We start from the raw sequence: 18,767 nt of genomic DNA on the forward strand, positions 1-18,767 counted from the left end.
GTGTAAATATTACCATAAATATTCTCTCTCATATTTAGAGATAGTTGAAAATGTCCATTTTTTGTTTCTTTCAGTTTCTCACTTTTCCACTCTTCGGTTCGCCACATTTCCATTAAAAAAAAAAGTCCTCGTGAAAAGTCAACAGCAATTCAGTGCCAATTTATCCTGATATATACACATTCTGCTAATGCACACATTTCTTAAAGCAATTTCTCCTAACACACTGTATTTTTGTATGTTCTTCTCCCTAATATATACATCTACAGGCACACTTTACTCTGTTATAGGCATTTCTGCACAGAATACTTGGCTGGAGAACTGCATTGCAAAATTCAGAAAAGTGCGAATGTCAAAGGATAGCTGTGTTTCGTAAAATGTAAATTAGCTAAACTCGTTGTTAAATGCAAACTGAATTGAATTTCTCTCCAATCTCTGATCATTAGTGGATCTGTTCTGTAAAAAAAAGAAAAAGAAAGAAGATGGAGTCAGTTAAACACTTACAAAGTTAATGCTGTCCAGCACAGTCAAGAATTTCAACACATATCAAGTGCAGAAGTTCTTGGATTCCAATTCCCATAAGCCTCAGCAACCATGGCCAATGGTCATGAATAATCAGAGGTGGAGTCCAGCATCATCTGGAGGGACACAGGCTCCCTAACCTGGGTGCTAAGTAGTAAGAAGAATGTTGCTATTCATGGAGGGTATTGCTGAAAACAGATTTGAGCAACTTGCATTAGGAAGGCAGCTCACATTCCAGAAATAAATGAAAAATTCAATGTGTGATGAAATAGCCCATCTGCATCCATTCCAAGTGCCCAGTACAGGAGCCGTGATAGCCAGCCGTGTGACGGAAACATCCTGGAATACTTTTGGTGGATGCCTACAGGTTATCTCCAGATAAGAACCTTGGGAATAACAACTCTGAAATAACTGGGAACCTTGGTTGCAAGAACGAGCCCATCGCCTCCTGCCTTGTCAATTCCTGTTGCTTCAAGCCACCAGACAGCTGTTAGGAACCCAAGCTCCAAGGATCGACAGACCTTATGGCGTCTTCAGAGATAAAAGCCGCTGCGGAGCTGATTATCCAAACCCAAGGCGCAGCCCCTGCCTTTCAGCGGCTGATCAATAACAGTAATGCATAATCGTCAGTGTTCGCATTATCTGTTGTCAAACGGGCAGTGTTCTTCTGTCATGGTTATCTAACTGCTTTCTGGTAATACTTACAGATGGAACTTGAGGGTTGCTGGTGATTTTAGGAATGAGATAGAAAGCACCATCCGACTTTTTTTGTTGTGCGTTGCAATCCTGCTTAGCACACCTGCCTCAGATTGTAGACTTTACTGTTATCCTTATGTTTCAGCATTTTAAGTTTGCATCTCTTCCTGTGTGTCATGATCCAAATGTGTGTGTGTGCATAAACCCGTCACCTCGCGTACGTGACAAAGCATATTTTGCCTGCAAAAGCTCCTGCCATGAAACCAATTCAAGATGCCCTTAAAACCAATTTGCCATCTGCTGGCCCAATTTATCTCACAGAGCTATTGTGAAGCTATGCACACCGCCTTGCACACCTTAGAAGAGAAGCAAGATTTTAAAATGTAATAATAATCTGAGCCTGAGGTGGGATTAATCAATGCTTGCTTGCTCCTTCCTTCCTTCCTTCCTTCCTTCCTTCCTTCCTTCCTTCCCAGACTTTCTGCAGGGATAAACTGCATGATTGAGTTTTCCATATGACAACAGGTGTGGCACAGGAGCATGGCACGTGGAGAAAATGGCTTTGCAGTCCAAATTGAAACAGGTCAAATTTTACCCATAGGCCAGACCAATAAAACCATAAATTGATATGGTGTTCAAACCAAAACAAAAATCTAAGTTCCATAAATAGGCGTAGTACAACTTCCTTAAGATGTCAGTGAAACAGAAATGTCTTTGTCATTGTGTTCAGTCTATGGTGATTACTCTGTGAGGGTTAACTCACATTTGTAGAGTAACTATTGAAGAGTAACTATTGGGTGTCACAATCAATGAGAAACAAACATGCATTCATCAAGCTGCTCTGTTCAGGCATTCATATACAACTAGAATCATGGGAGTGTGGAGTCAGCAACCTCATCAACTCATCCACTCACTGGGGCAGAAGTTCTTCTAAAGAAGGACACCTACTCCATTCATGAAGGCACACTGTTTGATTTTGAACCCTGACCACACAGGGTTCCAACGTCACACAGAGGTCTAAATCATGCAGGAAGGCTGTTATGAAAATGGTATATAGATGGTATATTACACCGGTTAAATTAGCAAAAATGTTTAAAACTTGTAATAAGTGTTGGAAATGTAAAGAGAAAGAAGGAACTTTTTTCATTTGTGGTGGGAATGTAAGAAAGTGAAGGGGTTCTGGGAGATGATATATAATGAGCTAAAGAAGATGTTGAAATATAGTTTTGTGAAGAAACCAGAAGCCTTTCTTTTAGGAATAACAAGAAATGAAATAAACAGAAAGGATTGTAAACTTTTCAGTATGTGATAACAGCAGCGAGAATATTGATGGCCCAAAAATGGAAGCTGGAAGAACTACCGACTCTGGAAGAATGGAGAATGAAGTTAACGGACTATGCAGAACTGGACAAACTAACTGGGAAAATTAGATATCAACGAGATCACAAGTTCATAGAGGACTGGGGGAAATTTTCGGAGTATTTGAAGAGTGTATGTGATGAGCAAACAACGCTAGTGAGTTTTAAAGAAGCTTTGTGAAAGAATAAGGAATATTGCAAGAATGTAAATATGTTTATAAAGGTATTTTAAAAGGCGATACTAAATTTGGGGAATGTGTAGATAAAAACTTAAATATGGATGATTGTCAGAGAAGCTGAGGGAAGTCCAAAAGATGAAATATGTTATTTGGGAAATTGTTCGATTGGTGATATTTGTGTAAAATTTAATAAAAATTTATTTTTTAAAAAAATCATGCAGGAAGGCTGCACATATACAGCAGGTTCCCAGCTTCACATCCTCCTCCTCCTCTTCCAACACATGAAAGGTGTTGAGGCCAGATGATGAAGACGCAACACAATCAGGGATTCTTCAAGCAATTATAATTGTGTGAACTCCCAAATCCAGCCTGTGAGTCTCTAAGAAGTTGCAGTACTTCTCTTTTGCTACCACAGATCAAAATGAGCTCTTATCTGGAATTTCCTGATCTTATGCCATCCTCTCCTCTTCTACATTTCTCCAAGAAGCTATTTTCTAGTTTAACCCTGCTAATTTTAATTTCCTGACCTCCCCTGATACTAGAAAAAAGCTTCACAAATCTATTTAACAGCACAAAAGCATCAGACCTGGCAGCACAATCCTTCTCTTTTTGTCGTCAGCCAGACAGCCCAAAAGAAAGCTGTAAGCAGTTGTGTTAACAAGAAGAACACAATCGCCCCCTTTTTTCCCAGGGAAAAAAGGCAATCAAGCACTGTTGTCATTTGAAAGTATACAGCTCTGTTCCTGATGTTAGATGCTGAAAGGGCTTTTAAGACTCTTTAAGCCATTGATTCACCTGCAAAAAAAAAAAAAGAAAGAAATTAACCCCATGCCATGCCACAGATCTGAAAAATATGCACATAAATGCAAGCAACTGAATCAGAGCGCTGCTGAAGAACAGTTTACATCAAATCTTTAACCTAGTCCTCAGATTTTAAGACTTATATGCAACTAAGTCCTAAACCTCTGGAAATCAATGACCCTGAGTTAGTCATGCCCATTAATTTAAATAGGTCTACTCTGAGTAGAATGGGACACAGGTGGCACTGTGGTCTAAACCACAGAACCTAGGGCTTACCGATCAGAAGTTCGGCAATTCGAATCCCCGCGATGGGGTGAGCTCCCGTTGTTCGGCCCCAACCAGCATTTGTTCATAGCAAAGTCACTGTTATAGCAACACATAAAAAGGGGGTGGGTGGGCTGGGAAATCTGGCAAGGAGACGACAGGAGGAAGCCCCCCCCCCCGCCATGCCATGGTTTAAACAGCCCACGACCATGCCCCCAGCTGTGACAATTCGACAGCCAGGCACGTGGCAAGGCCGGGAGTCAGTGCAATGAGGGCGGCATTCCTCCACTTCCCAGCCGGATCACTAAGAGGTCCCGGATGCCCAGCCACAACACCACCCACCGGGTAAGCGGACTTGTGGGACAGTAGTAGTTGACAGACAATGCTGCAAAAACAAGCAGAAATTAAAGGAAGCACAAGGGGCTCACCAGCCACATTAAACCAAAATATGGATGTAAGAAATCTGTGTGCAACGCGTATTTCCAAACCTCTGTTTCTTCTGAGATCTGCAAAGAATCTACCATTTGAGTTGCATCTCCAGGAATGGGAAACCTGCGGATCTCCAGATTTTGGGCTCCACTTGCATCAGCCCCATTGGGTCACCTGGAAGGTCAATGACTCCACATCACTGTTCTAAGAATTTATTTTTATTCCCCATCCCCAAGCTTTGGGTTCATTGATTGAACATCCCTGATGCTTGCAGGCCTTTGAGGAACCTTGACAAACTCTCCTAGGGTTGACTTCTCCTAAGGCACAGCATCACTTGGTTTCTTGCATGGTGGGTGACTGATGGATGTGAAGAAGTCCACCAGAGAGGCAGTATACTGAAGTGATCCCATTGTGAAATATGCCATGTCAGATTGCAGGAACACAAAGTTGTCCTTTTGAATGCTCTTCATCTTAAAACTAAAGCTCCCTTCAAAGAGTAAACTGCATGGGGTAAACATTGGAGCAAGGGAAACTATGCTAAAACCTTCTCCCTGGTGTACTACTTACTACATGCAGAGTGGTGGCTTGAGTTTTTACATGGCGGTAGAATTCAAAGAGATGAATCGCCCACCCACCTGCAGCCTCCAAATAGATCTGTTAAATTAAAAGCCATACCTACTAAACGTTTACTGTTAAATTTGTTCTATTCAGGTGTAATTCTTTGCCTGATTAAATCTTTAAATTGCAATTTCTCCGATTCAGTGATTATGCTCCTTCCCCCCCAAAAGCACAAGGCAGCACTTTGAAACAACTATAACTGCAGCGCACAAAGCAGAGTTCGCATCCCACTTCAGTCAGGACTCATGGGCTGTTTCTGACCTACGAAATGCAAAAATTGATCTCATCTCATCTCTCTCTCTCTCTCTCTCTCTCTCTCTCACACACACACACACACACCAGTGTTGTAAGAGTGAACAAGGCATGTAAACAACTTTGTAATTAAAAGTAATTTATGCCTGATTGGAAAATACTGTTTAGTCTTTATGCAACACTTATTTATACAGTTATACAAACACATTATAATGCTTGTCAGGCATCTTACCACAATTATATATATATTATTGTGCTTCTTAGATCTCAGATTTGAGCAAACATATTTGAAAGAATCCTTTACAAAGGAAGCCCTCTTGCACTTGAATGTGACAAAAACTATTTATCGGGATTATAATCTCCTTAAAAAAAAATATATATATATAAACGAGTCACTCAAGGTGCAGCTGGAGAAACTCTGAATAAGGAAAATCCAAATTCCCTACAGTGTCCAAGAGTGAAACCTTTAAAGAGGGAGGGAAAGCTGGTTAGACATTTGCAATAACCAATCATGTAAAAATATCTCATGCAATGACATTTTACCTCGCGCTGTTGAAGACCAAGGTTCAAGTCTCTTTTGTGCTTTATTTATGAGTTCAGGCACCACTGTGGTGCTCCGAGCTTCTTTATGAGGGCAAAAGAAAAGATCAGACTTCCAGTTCTTTATCTTCATTCTCATTGTGTTCATCCAATCACCAGTTGTGGCCATTATTTCTTAGGCTTCTTAAAAAGCAACTCTCTCCTGGGCTGACACATTTTTATTTTTATTTCTTTAAAGGAAGGTCAAATGAAAGACTCAGATATGAGAACTGAATTTCAAGAATCAAGATTAGCTTCTTTTACTCAACAGCTCCCTGCTACTTTCAAGTTAACCTTAACGTGCCAGATTCAACACAGCTTTGAAATATATGGGCCACTAACAGGATTACAGTTGCTTGCATGTCAGGGGGTCTTGCTGGTAATACCGCCATATTTTCCTCCATTTTTGGCCATGTTTCTAAGGCCCTCCTCTCTGGCATTTGCCCAACCCTTATCAATCCAGCTGCTCTTGTCATAAAATCCTCATACCACCCCCAGTCCTTCCTATACATCCATATGGAAAGTAAGGTAGCAATATTTCATGTTAAAACAGTATGCTATGCAAGTGAGGTGAGGTCGCCAGATGGAAAATATCAAGAAACTATTGTGTCTTTTATTGTTGCATAGGAGAGAAGAATTTCAGCAGGTGCAGCTTCCTTGACACCTGCTTCAACTACCTCTTTTACCCAACTGTTAAAAGTGCAAGAGCACATCCTTCTTTTTCATCCAGCTTCTTTTTTAAAAAAAAAAATTATAATGCAGTTTTCCCTCCAGCAAAACACAATCATCCTAATTTTTATTTTGGCCTGGAATATATTCCCTTAACTCACATCTTCCTTGCTCGCCAGAACATTTAAATTATTATGGTTTCACATGTATCGTTTCACAAATGGATGTTTGTGTGACATTTTTATGCTCTCCCAAAGCTTACATCTGCAGGGCTTAATAGTTAGAGAGAGAGCCTCAGTTGGCTATATAAATCTAAGCTACTTTGAGCATAAGCACAGGAAGGTGCAGAAACACCACACTCTCTTTGATACTAATTTTAGATTTGTTTGCCTTCCTTCCTTCCCGACTCTCCTGCCTAGGAGGCCATCCTTTACTGTCAGTTGTATTTTGACTACGACTTGCACGCCATCACCTTTTCATGTTTTGTCATCAGGGAACAATCAGCAAACCCACATAGGAGAATCAAAGGCATCTCTACAGGAAGGCCTAACTCATACAGTGACCAGTTTCCTGCTTCTGGCTACCAATTGGCTAAAGAAACCAAAGGCTTTGCGGCAGAGCGTAAGTGGGTCACACAAAGGTCACAGGAAGGGCAGCAGCTAAGATAGTTAGGGAATTATTGTATTAGCTGTTGAACCTTGAAAGCCAGCCTGGAGGGCCACAAGTTCCCTATAAGTGTATGCCTCTCTTCAACCAATATAACAGGTGAGAAAACTGCACCGCTCCAATGGGTTCTATCTATATGATGCATTGTATGTGCTTCAAATGACACTATCTCCAAAACTCCAAAACTCTTTGTCCAATTTGTTAAGTTGTGGGTGAACATATCAGATGACACAGCGATTTTCCAAACAGCTCTTGTTTATTCATAGGTCAGAACAGAACTGAACTGAAGGGTTCAGTCAGCCTGCTTATATAGAGCTCCAGTACAACGAAACTGTATCAACTTTCTGTAACTATCCAATCACTGAATGTCACTTTCAATCCCTTATTTGCATATGTGGACCTGAACTATCTACAGTATCCCCCTGCTGGCCCAGGGTGAGAACTTCAGTACACAACACAATTCAATGCCGCTGGTACAAAACATGAAGCAAGCTTAGCCCTAAATGTGCCTGCAGCATGTACTCCAGCTTGCCCCAATGACACATCCTTGTCCATGATTTTCCATTGTGTGCAGGTCACAAGCAATGAAAGATATAGGTGGCTCACCTTCATGTACACAAACATGTCCCCTAAGTTCTATGGCAGCTATTGAAAAACAGCACATTCTGAGGGCCAAGGCAGTCCCTTACTTGACTTATCCTTCTCCCCTATCCATTTCCCTCTCAGAATGAATTGTGACCTCCCATGTCCCTTTAACTGAAAGTCCATCATATGAGCCTTATCTGCAGGGCCGGCCCACCCATGAGGCAAGGTGAGGAAAGTTGCCATTTGGAGATCCACCTCAGGTGCCAAAATGTATTGGGCTGGCCCTGCTTATCATGGGGAAAGGACTAGAACATGGGCAGGCAAACTAAGGCCCGGGGGCCGGATGCGGCCCAATTGCCTTCTAGATACAGCCCGTGGACAGTCTGAGAATCTGTGTTTTTACCTGAGTAGAATGTGTCCTTTTATTTAAAATGCATCTCTGGGTTATTTGTGGGGCATAGGAATTCATTTTGTTTTGTTTTTCAAAATATGGTCCGGCCCCCCAAAAGGTCTGAGGGACAGTGGACCGGCCCCCTGCTGAAAAAGTTTGCTGACCCCTGGACTAGAACATACCTTCTGACATTTCTCTGATGAAAATAGGGACATCACATTCCATAATGATAATTTTACCATTTATACCCCACACATCTTACTGGGTTGCCCCAGCCACTCTGGGCATCTTCCAACATATATAAGAACAGTAAACATTTAAAAAAACTTCCCTACACAGGATTGCCTTCAAATGGCTCAGGGCTTGGATAACTCCATACCCTCCAACATTTCCCCAATTAAAATAGGGACATCCTAAGGAAAAGTGGGACATTCTGGGATCAAATCAGAAACCAGGATGACTTCCCTAAATCAGGGGTGTCCCTGGAAAATAGGGACACTTGGAGGGTCTGCTAGAACAAAGCAAATTCCAAAGCAATGTGTGGGTTGCACAACGCATACTTGGCCCCCTGCCAGCGCCAGCCTCTTTTCAGCTCCTGTTTCCACATGCCACAGTACCTGCTTGACAGGTACCAGATGCAATGGAGCTGGAATTTCTGCCTGGGCTCTGTTGTAATAAACCAGAGAGAACAGCTGTGCTTTTAAACATCACCCCTTCGTTTCTAAGGAACTTGCATATGAGAAGCTCTTCAGGGGGCATGGTTATTGCCTAAGGATAGTTAATAAGTAGTTAAATACACTGAAACACAAGCTTGGGGGGGTAGAAATAAGAGGGTCCATCCCCGTCCCCCCTGTTTCTTAAAATTTATCTTAATGTGCAGCCTGTTCTATGCTGAAGTTGTGGACTGGATAACCATAGATGAGCAAAACAAAATATACTGTATACAATAGAACAGTGTTTCCCAACCTTTTTTGGGCAAAGGCACACTTGTTTCATGAAAAAAATCTCGAGGCACACCACCATGCCAGATGGGGAAAGGTCACTTTTTACTTATGTAAAAAAAAATAAAAAAATAGTAACAGCATAGAAGGTAATGGTAGATGACTGTTAGGGTCTCCCCCCAAATGCAGAATTCTATTAATATCTTCCTTAGCGAGCCGCGTTAACCCCTGTAATGCTTTCTATAGAGTAAGCATAGGGGACACTGGGGGATGTGGAACCAAGGGGGCAGTGGGCCAAAAGAGTCCGGGATCTACTGCTTTAAACAGAAATAAGAGCCAGTGGGTTCTTCCTTTTTTAAAGTATCGTTTCAGCGGGGACAGCAGTCCGGATTTCCAAAAAGTGGCGCTTTTTTGCGTCTAAGCAAAGAAGAGAGAGAGGGGGGAAAAGAGAGAGAGATTGATTTGTGGCTGCGCAAAGGGGGGAGGAGCCCAGGAGTAAAAGTAGGAAGGACGAAGGGAGGGGAAAGGAAAGTTAATAGAAGGAAAGGCGGGTGGGAGAGAAAGAGAAAGAAAGAGGGAAGGAAGGGGGGAAGAGAAGTGGAAAGGAGGGAGACCGAGGCGGGGGAGAAGCGTCTGGAGAGTTGCTCCGAAGTTTGGGGGGCCGCGGGGGTGGGCGCGCGTCCCAAGAGGCGGAGGCCAGCCCGGGCTGGGAGCCGCGCCGCGGCCCGGGGGCGGTAGGCGGACCGCGGCTCCTAGGATGTGGAAAGGGGACGGCGGCGCAGGGGGAGGAGACCGCACGGCTAGGGCAGCGCGCAGGGGGAGGGGAGCGGGCCGGAGGCGGGCGAGGGGGGCCGCGATCCCGCGCGCTGCGAACATGGCCTCCTTCCCCGCGGGCCCCGCCGAGCCCCCCGGCCGGGGAGGGCGGCGCGCCCCCGCCGCCGGAGGAGAGCAGAGGCAGGAGGAGGAGGACGAAGGCGCTGCCGAGGAGGCGCGCCAACTTCTGCCAACTTCGGCGCCCGCCCCGTCGCCGCAGGCTCCTCCCGGCCGAGAGCCAGAGGACGGCGGCGGAGCAGGAGGAGGAGGATCGGGTTTGGCGACGGCTGCTGCGTCCTCTCCAAGCGCGGGGCTGGCCTTCGCCGCGCCCGATCCTCCGCGCTCGCCGCGCTTCTCGGCGGAGCAGGTCTCGTGCGGGTGCGAGGCGCTGCTGCAGGTGGGCGACCCCGGCCGGCTGGGCCGCTTCCTGGGCTCGCTGCCGCCCAACGCCGAGGCGCCGTGCCTGGAGGCGCAGGCGGGCGAGAGCCTGGCCAAGGCGCGCGCGCTGCTGGCCTTCCAGCGCGGCGACTTCGCCGAGCTCTACCGCCTGGTGCAGAGCCGGCGATGGGATGTGGGAGGGAACTCGCTTGCCGCCCTGCGTGTGCCTATGTGGGGCACGTTACAGCCCCGTGACGTCAGCGCCACGCAGGCAGCCAGGCAGGCAGACGGCGAGAGCCCCGCGCTGGGCGGCCTCTCCTCGCCGCCGCCGCTCCGCCCGCCTCCCTCCCACGGCACACCAGGCAACGTCTCGCGGCACACTAGTGTGCCGCGGAACACCGGTTGGGAAACACTGCAATAGAAAGCCACACGACTAAAGACTTAACCAGATGCAAAAGTACTCATAACTCTTGTTCAAAGTGGAGAAATATTCATACTAAATAGGACTAGAATATTAAATCACCGAAGACGTTCTTGTTTGTAACCAAAGGTGGTTCCAATTGCTGAACAAAACATGTTACAAATAAACAGTGATTTGGCAATGTCTTTCAATTGCACCATCAAGCAAGCCATTTTCAGTTTACTCCCTTTTACTTGGCTGTTTTTCATCTGCATTTTACTACTTACTTTATGACTTTTCTAATGTGACAATTTAAATATTTCTCCGTGGGATGCTTCCATTCATCATTCTGCAACTTACTGAATTTGCGCTGAAAGGGGAAAGGAAAAAAGGCAGTGAACTTTAGAGAAAAGAGTTGCTCGAGTCATTCAGACTGCTTTGCTATATTTCAATAATAGATTAAATTATAAATTTTATCTCATTTGGTTTACTAATCTCATGCTAATAGCCGGTCTGTAGTCAAATATGGTCTTTTATTTATTTTATCTGATTATTTACCGTATTTTTTAATTCTCAGCTAAATGTTCTACATCTTTTGGAGTGAATTCTGATTTTAAGACTTGCAAGTGCTTTATATATACAGTGATACCTTGGGTTAAGTACTTAATACGTTCCGGAGGTCCGTACTTAACCTGAAACTGTTCTTAACCTGAAGCACCACTTTAGCTAAAGGGGCCTCCTGCTGCTGCCACGCCACCGGAGCACGATTTCTGTTCTCATCCTGAAGCAAAGTTCTTAACCTGAAGCACTATTTCTGGGTTGGCAGAGTCTGTAACCTGAAGCGTATGTAACCCGAGGTACCACTGAAGATTAATGTAGCATAATGAAATATCATACTCATCTTCAAATCTGTTTAACTATACCTTCATTCATTTCGTAGTTTAACTGTGCATCTATCAAACTGAATTCAGTTAATAAATATTAGTAGTCTATTCAGTCACAACCTGCTTATCCCCTAACGTGTGTGTGTGTGTGTGTGTGTGTGTGTGTGTGTGTGTGTGTGTAAAAGAAGTTGTGGAAGGGGAAACCTGGGACTGGGACCATGGCACACACTGCTGTTTCAAAGGCAAATGGGAGCGTGGAGTAATGCTTAGTGGGAAATTGTGCAGAGGAAAGAGTCAGACCCCCTCTCTGAAGAACACTGCAGTCCTGATCCAACTGGGCTCCACCATGGCTGGTATTCATTAAATTACCTGGGAATACGCACCACTGAATTTACTAGGACCTACTTCTGAGTTAGGATTGCAAGAGGTGGACTTTGGTTTTTCAGATTTCAGCAGCACCCTGTGCAAGGCTGGAATTTCGCGCGCGCACAAACACACACACTGCCTTCTATTCTGCTCAGTTCACTATGTCCTAGTTGCAGTGCCCTGTGGCGCCCCCTAGGGTAAGCACCCAGTGCAGTGGAACCAGTCACACTGCCCTAAATCCACCTATGGGATAACTCACTGGGGAGTTTTGTGTGAACAAGGTCAGAATTGCTCCACACTGACCTTAACTATGTACTACTGAACAAATTTAGGATCTGGCTGTGGTTTATTTTAATTCAGTCTAGTATAACCTTCGTAAGGTACTAAACAACAAACTGGACGACTGAATCACCCTTGTTTACAATTTGGGACAAAATAAAAAGAGACCCTGTCTTTTTAATCTCTGTAAAGGTGGGAAAATATATTTGGAAGCGACTTCTTTTCAGGCTGGCTTAGAAGGTTTATTGCAATGCAATTTACACAGCTGGACAGGTCTACAGGTGGCTCAAAATGCATTAGAGAAAGTGACTTGACTTCTGCGGGGGGCGGGGGAGACAGGAAGTCTCTCTGGGATTGAGGTTGTGCCAGGCATTAACACAGCTGACTGGATAGCAGGTGGCTGCAAGTATAAATTTCATGCTAACATATTCATTAGAGCTCCCTTGCCTCTGCCTTCCTGGAATTGTAAAGTGCTGCTGATATCACCCTAAGCAAGCCCGTGCAAGGACACACTGCTTTTCTCAGAACAGAGGGGAAAGCAAACCCAGATGAATATGAAAAGAATGAACACTTCCACGGTCCTCGTCCCTTTTTCGTCACCTCTGCAGAACATTGCTTTAGGGTGAGACTTTCAAATGCTGCTTAATAAGGGAGTTAGGTATGCAAACCTGATTCCATTCGGAGCTGAAATGGTTTGGAATATCTCAGCCTCAATTAATTTATTTATAAGAACCCAGAAGGTGTGACTGTGTTCTGCTAACTAGCCAATCTCTTCAAATACCAATTTATAAACCCAAACACCCAAAAGGCTTAAGAGACATACTTTCTGTAAGAGTTTATTAAAAAGAAAGGGGGGGGAATGAATATATCAGCGATGTTTGCTTTTAATTTGTTTTTGTTTTTTCATTAATAAATAAACGTATTCCATAAATGTGCTGAATAAAACAAAAGCAGAAAACACACTTCAAGAACAGTGGCAGGAAAAATTTGAACTGATGCCCGAAGCATAAGGTTTCTCTTCCCCACCCTGTAAGCTACACAAGACAGCATCATAAATCTTCCTTTTGACCTAGTTTAGCATATGCTACCTTCCTTGCTAAAATATTCACACACAATTAAATATCCATGGGAAGGCAGGAAAGAGACAAGAATGTGGGGTGCCAGGGCTAGAGGAATCCATAAGGAAGACTGTAGCTCAGTGGTAGTGCATCTGTCTTGCATGCAGAAGGTCCCTGGTTCAATCCCCAGGGTCTCCCGATAGGGCTGAGAAGATCTGCTGTCTGAAATGGCTCTGAAACACTGGAAATTTGCTGCCAGTCAGTGTTGGCAGTATTGGGCTAGATAGACCAATGATCTGACTCGGTATAAAACATTTTCCTATGAGCAATCCACCACACTGAACAAGCTACCACCTCTGTCACCCAGAATTTAAGATGGAGGCAGCCTCTTAAATGGAATAATTTGATGCAAGAGAGGTAGGACAGAGTCACATCCTCAATTTTCATGTTCTGCCTTAACATATAACGTTGTCTTAACTGGGTCAACTAGCCTAGGACTGTCTGCATTGGTCTATAGCTTTCAGTGTCTCAGCCAGAGGACTCCCCTCACCCCAATTCTACTCAGATCCTTTAACTAGATATCCAGGGATGGCTTATTCATGCTTTGGTGATATCCAGACCAGTGCACAAGCTCTCTGTGTTGGGCAACCGTTGAAAATGGTTGAGAAGCTTTATCTCGTGCTAAAGGCAGTAACCCACGTGTTGATTAGTCCAAATGGATTTTCCACTATGGAATTGGCTCTCAAAGAAGGAGGCAGTGATGGCAACCAGGTTGGATGAACAGACATATTCATATCAATGTATACCAGCCATGATTGGTCCTGTTTGTCAATTTCCCACAGGCATCTGGTTGGTCACTGTGAGAAGGGGATGCTGGACTAGAAGAGCAATCGGCCTCATCTTCTTATGTTCTCATATCTTGCTTCTCTTGAAGCAGCTGCACTTCTGGGCCATAAGAAGAGCTCTACTGGACAGGACTGAATGCCCACCTGGTCTTTCCATAGCAACCAACCAGGTGCCTACAAGAAGTCCACAAGCAGGAAATGAGTACAAAGCACTCTCTCTCTCTTTATGCTTCCCAGCAACTGGTCCAAAATTGAGGTTTCGATCTTTAAACCCGCTCAATATCTTGGGTTTTGGTTTTTTCATTCTACATTTCATCTCATATAAGATCCCGGCCCTAAATCCCATGAGGTGGCCCTGCCCAAGGTTTCATTTTAAGTAGAGACCAGGGCAGTCTCTATAAGGAGCAAGGCCTTCTCTGTGGTGGCCTTTAATACTCTGGCACTTCCTTTCAAGAGAGGTTCATTCCACCTCCCTCTTATACTGTTTTATTTCAGAGTGGAGGAGCATTCTTTTTTGTTCTGATTGCTTCTTGCTCTTGTTCCATTGACTGAGCTGTCTTTACTGCTGTTTTACTATCATTGCTGTTTTATTGAAATTGTCTTGATTGGCAAAACAAATTGATTTGTGCTCTTTTATTGGATGTTGTTTTTATTAAACTGCTGTGACATTTTATGAACAGCGGTATAAAAATCTTTTAAATTAATACACCCTGGAGCTTGTGCTTGCTAAACATGTGCTCTGTCACTGAGCAATTTATTTAAAGTTCCCAAAGAAACATGAGATGTGGCTGCCACGCCTGCTGCCCTGGCCCCTGTCATCTGTCCCTCCTCTTCCCTCACCTGTTACAGCAAGCAAGATGCCAGGTATGCCATATAGAAGCTGATGGAAGAGGGCAGATGAAAGGGCTAGGAAGGCCAAAATAGGCAGAGGTAACGAGTGGCAAGAATCACATTACATTTTGAGGAAGGGCCATAGCTCAGTGATAGAGCATTTGTTTTGCAAAGACAGCTTCCTGCGTTCCTATATATCCAGTCAGGGGCTGAGGGTCATTCTTACAAATGATTCCCAAAATGGAACTAGTAATATATGGGGGGAAATGGGCAATAGTACAGAGGAGCCAAGTGTGAACACTCAGAAAACCCACTTCGACATCTGGCCTCTTCAGTTTCTCACACAGCAGCTCTCTACACCAAAACTATTTCCTTTTCTTTCTTTCTTTTTCATTAAAAGAAAGGCTGAGAACTATGGCAGGGAGCAATAAGGCAAATCCAAGTTCACATGCTGACATCTTCCACTCGTGCATTGCAGCAAAACTAAACACCTGCATGCCTTTTCATGCCATATACTCATATTTAATGGAATTATGAAGATTTTGTTGTTGTTTAAAACAGAGGAATAATCTTAATCAAATAAATACATAATTGATATCACACATTTGGAATGAGTGAGAACTGGACACTGGAAAACTGACTTCTGTAACCGCTCAAATCCCCATGAAATATTTTTTTATATGTCACATATGCAAGAAGCAACCTGATCTTGAATGTCATCTGTTGTGAATTATACATGCAATTATGGTAAAATCTATACCAGATTGCATGTTATTCTTTAGGATTATGGTTCAATCGTTATTAAAAACTTTTAAGCACTTTCAGTTGGCAGATTTATGAAGTCCTTCATTCGGAGGCCACATTCTACAAGTCTGAGGTTCCCATCGCTTAGTTAGTCTTCTGGTATGGAGAAACACAGGGAGATTATAATTGGACATCTCACTGAAATCTCTTAGTAGAGTAACATTTGACTGTATTCTGGAGAACCCTGGTGTTTCTCAAAAACTTATTGGGAGTACGTCAAAGAAAGCATCAGTAATGACAACAACCCAAGGAAGTATTGAATATTATTGTTGCTGTTTTAAAAACATGACCTGCCCTTCACCAGCAGGCCCCAGGGTGGGTTACAACAATTTAAAATACAGAGTTGAAAACAGAGTGCAGTCGTTGGGAATATGGTGGGCCCTGAAACCATACATCTCACATGTCAAAGGCCAGAAAATATGCTTTTAGGTCACCGACTAGTAAGTCAGGACCTACTACTGGGTTGTGGCCTGATCCAAGGTAGGTTGCAACAGGAGTACTACCACCACACAAATATATGGCAAAAGATTAAGAAACAGTTCCTAAATGTATGTTTGGGGTAAAAGTGGGTCCTGGGTCCAAAAACATTGACGATACCTATTCTAGGACACAACTCTGTCAATCACAAACTAGATATGACTGGGCAGCTCTGTTTTGTTTTCTTCATCATCATCATCATTATCACTTTTTACACAATGAAAAAGCCTCAAAATGACAAGAAAATACAACAGCTGAGAAATTAAAAATAATAATTGTTATGTATTGAAGTTCTCACCCTGGCCACCAGGGGGTATTGTGTATATAGTTTTCACTCAGGTCCACGTACATTAATTTAGGCGGGAAACCCTGGGCTGTTGTTGTTACAATGTTGACAGCCGGCTGCCTATAAAAGCAGGCCGGCTGAGCTGTTTGCTGTTCAGTTCAGTTCCAGCTTACTTATAAAGAAATACAGTGGTATCTCGGGTTAAGAACTAAATTCGTTCCGGAGGTCCGTTCTTAACCTGAAACTGTTTTTAACCTGAAGCACCACTTTAGCTGATGGGGCCTCCTGCTGTGCCGCCGGAGCACGATTTCTGTTCTCATCCTGAGGTAAAGTTCTTACCCTGAGGTAATATTTCTGGGTTAGCGGTGTCTGTAACCTGAAGCATATGTAACCTGAAGTGTATGTAACCCGAGGTACCACTGTACTTGGAGAAATCTCTGTGTCGTCTGCTATGTCCACCCACTACCTAATAATAATAATAATAATAATACAAAATCCCAAAAATGTTCAATAATCCAAGTCCCTACCCCAGATAATAGTGGGCACCATTTTACAGAGGCCAGCTAAGTTACCGAAGGCCGTAGTGAATAAAAATGTATTAGGCCTGGTACCTGTTTGCACCTGTATCTCTGTGTAAAGTGTGAAGAATGATATTTAATTTTATCAGAATTTAAAGAATGGGATGTGCATTCCTGTAAGTACAGGGTGTTTGTATTTGTCAAGGGAAAGGTTTAAGGCCTCCATTTCCTCCTGATCAAGATCCATCAGTCGCCATCTTCAGTGCCTCTCGCCAGAAACTGAAGACAATTCTTTCGGTGGCCTTTAAATTGATTTCTCTCCCACCCCACCCCCCTGACTACTGCTCCTTTAAATGTCATTGCATTTGAAGTTTTGTATTAGTGCTTTTTTGTTCTTTTGACTATTTGTACTTTAATGTATTTAAATACATGAAGATGAAGAAATACACTAAAAATGAACAATAACTGGTTTTATTTCTTGGCTTCTGAGGTACTGCTATCAGTCTGGCATCCATCTTGGAACCATTCATTCCCCAGAAAAGAAACAAGCCTTGAGGGTGTGCAGTTCCAACTTTTTCCCTCAAAGAAACACTTTTGCCCCTTGGTCACTAGGTGGCAACCTCATAAGCATATCTTACATACTGTATTTTATGATATTTGTATTGGTTCTGCTACCTAGGTTTCCTGTAGGCCTCTAGAGACAAAAACAGAAGAAACACTTTGCTACTGCTACTCCCATTTCTGAAAGCATAAAATAAGTCCGAGTTCAATATATCAGGACAAGCATTAACATAGCCTTTGAATGAATTAGCAGTTACGACAACATTTTCTGCTGAAGCAACTTCAGTCAGTCAGGCTCCTCGTGTAATGTGAGTAGGAACTAAAGGTTTTTAGAAATGGTTGCATTGGGGGGAATCAGTTGTGGGCCGGGAAAGAAAAAGAAAGGGTATCTGACTAGTTTGGGGGCTTATTCACACTTTTCTTTGCTCTTTCCAGGCATGGTTCGTGATTTAAAGCTCCCTGTCCAAGCGCCGGGTTTGGGGGGTTTTTATTGCTCCAGAGCTTTCCCTGTGAAAACCCACTCTTTAAATCTCAATCAGACCAAATGTCAATCTGCAGAAAACCCAAATTGACATTTGCTCTGATTCAGCTTTAAAGGGTTGGTTTTTGTGGCGAAAGAAAAAAAAGGGCCACTCTGATACAGAGCATTAAAGCACAGGTCTTTAGCTGGAAAGAGTGGAGCAAAAGGTAAGTGTAACTAGGCCCTAAGTCTTGTATAATGTGTGTATTTGCAGTAGCACTAAGTGAATTTTGCTGTTCCTTCAGTCTTTGTGGGACATTTATAATCTTGCCAATACTATGAAGTCAGAAGACAAAAGTGAAAATAAATCAAAGAAAAATGGACCAGCTTCCTCATTCTGCTCTCCAGGGATCATCTCTATAATCCCATCCCAATGCTTCTTGCAAGGAAATGTCTCTACATTTTTACTATTAACCACTACAAGAAATCTGGTCTCTTTTAGAATATCTTAAGGCAAGAGATATCTATATAGGGGAACATCTTGTGTAAGCTATTTCATATTCGAAGTAATTTATTTTTTTTACTTTTGAAGGGTGAGTGAGAGTGCCTTAACAAATGAGTGGAGGTGAACAACTGTCACTTAACCTAGTATTCACATTCTCCCTCTTCCTCCTCCAGGTACTTTTCTCCCCAGCTTGCCTTGTTGGAAAAAGATGAAACTGGGAGATTAAGATGAATGGAGATAAGAAGATGAAGAAGGGAGGTAAGGTGTGATTCGGCTCATTCACTCGTGGTTCTTTTGATATTAAAAGTAGACCACGGTGTCTACCTTAACGTGAATGGGACAGATATGGAAATGA

At 43.3% G+C, this 18,767-nt stretch overlaps 1 long non-coding RNA gene across 2 annotated transcripts; it reads right to left on the reverse strand.

Moving 5' to 3' along the window:
* On the reverse strand, positions 1-17,376 carry LOC310689585. 2 transcript variants are annotated; one of them, XR_014517529.1, is made up of 5 exons: positions 16,990-17,376; positions 10,826-10,908; positions 5,660-5,886; positions 3,339-3,547; positions 1-453 (listed from the first exon to the last, which is right to left on the reverse strand). It is a non-coding gene; the product is annotated as an uncharacterized lncRNA (long non-coding RNA). The 2 variants fall into 2 exon arrangements; XR_014517528.1 differs by lacking the exon at positions 3,339-3,547.
* Between the last annotated feature and the right edge of the window lie 1,391 nt (positions 17,377-18,767).

The sequence above is a fragment of the Podarcis liolepis genome (assembly GCF_965112155.1).
Source record: "Podarcis liolepis genome assembly, chromosome: 12".
NCBI lineage: Eukaryota > Metazoa > Chordata > Lepidosauria > Squamata > Lacertidae > Podarcis > Podarcis liolepis.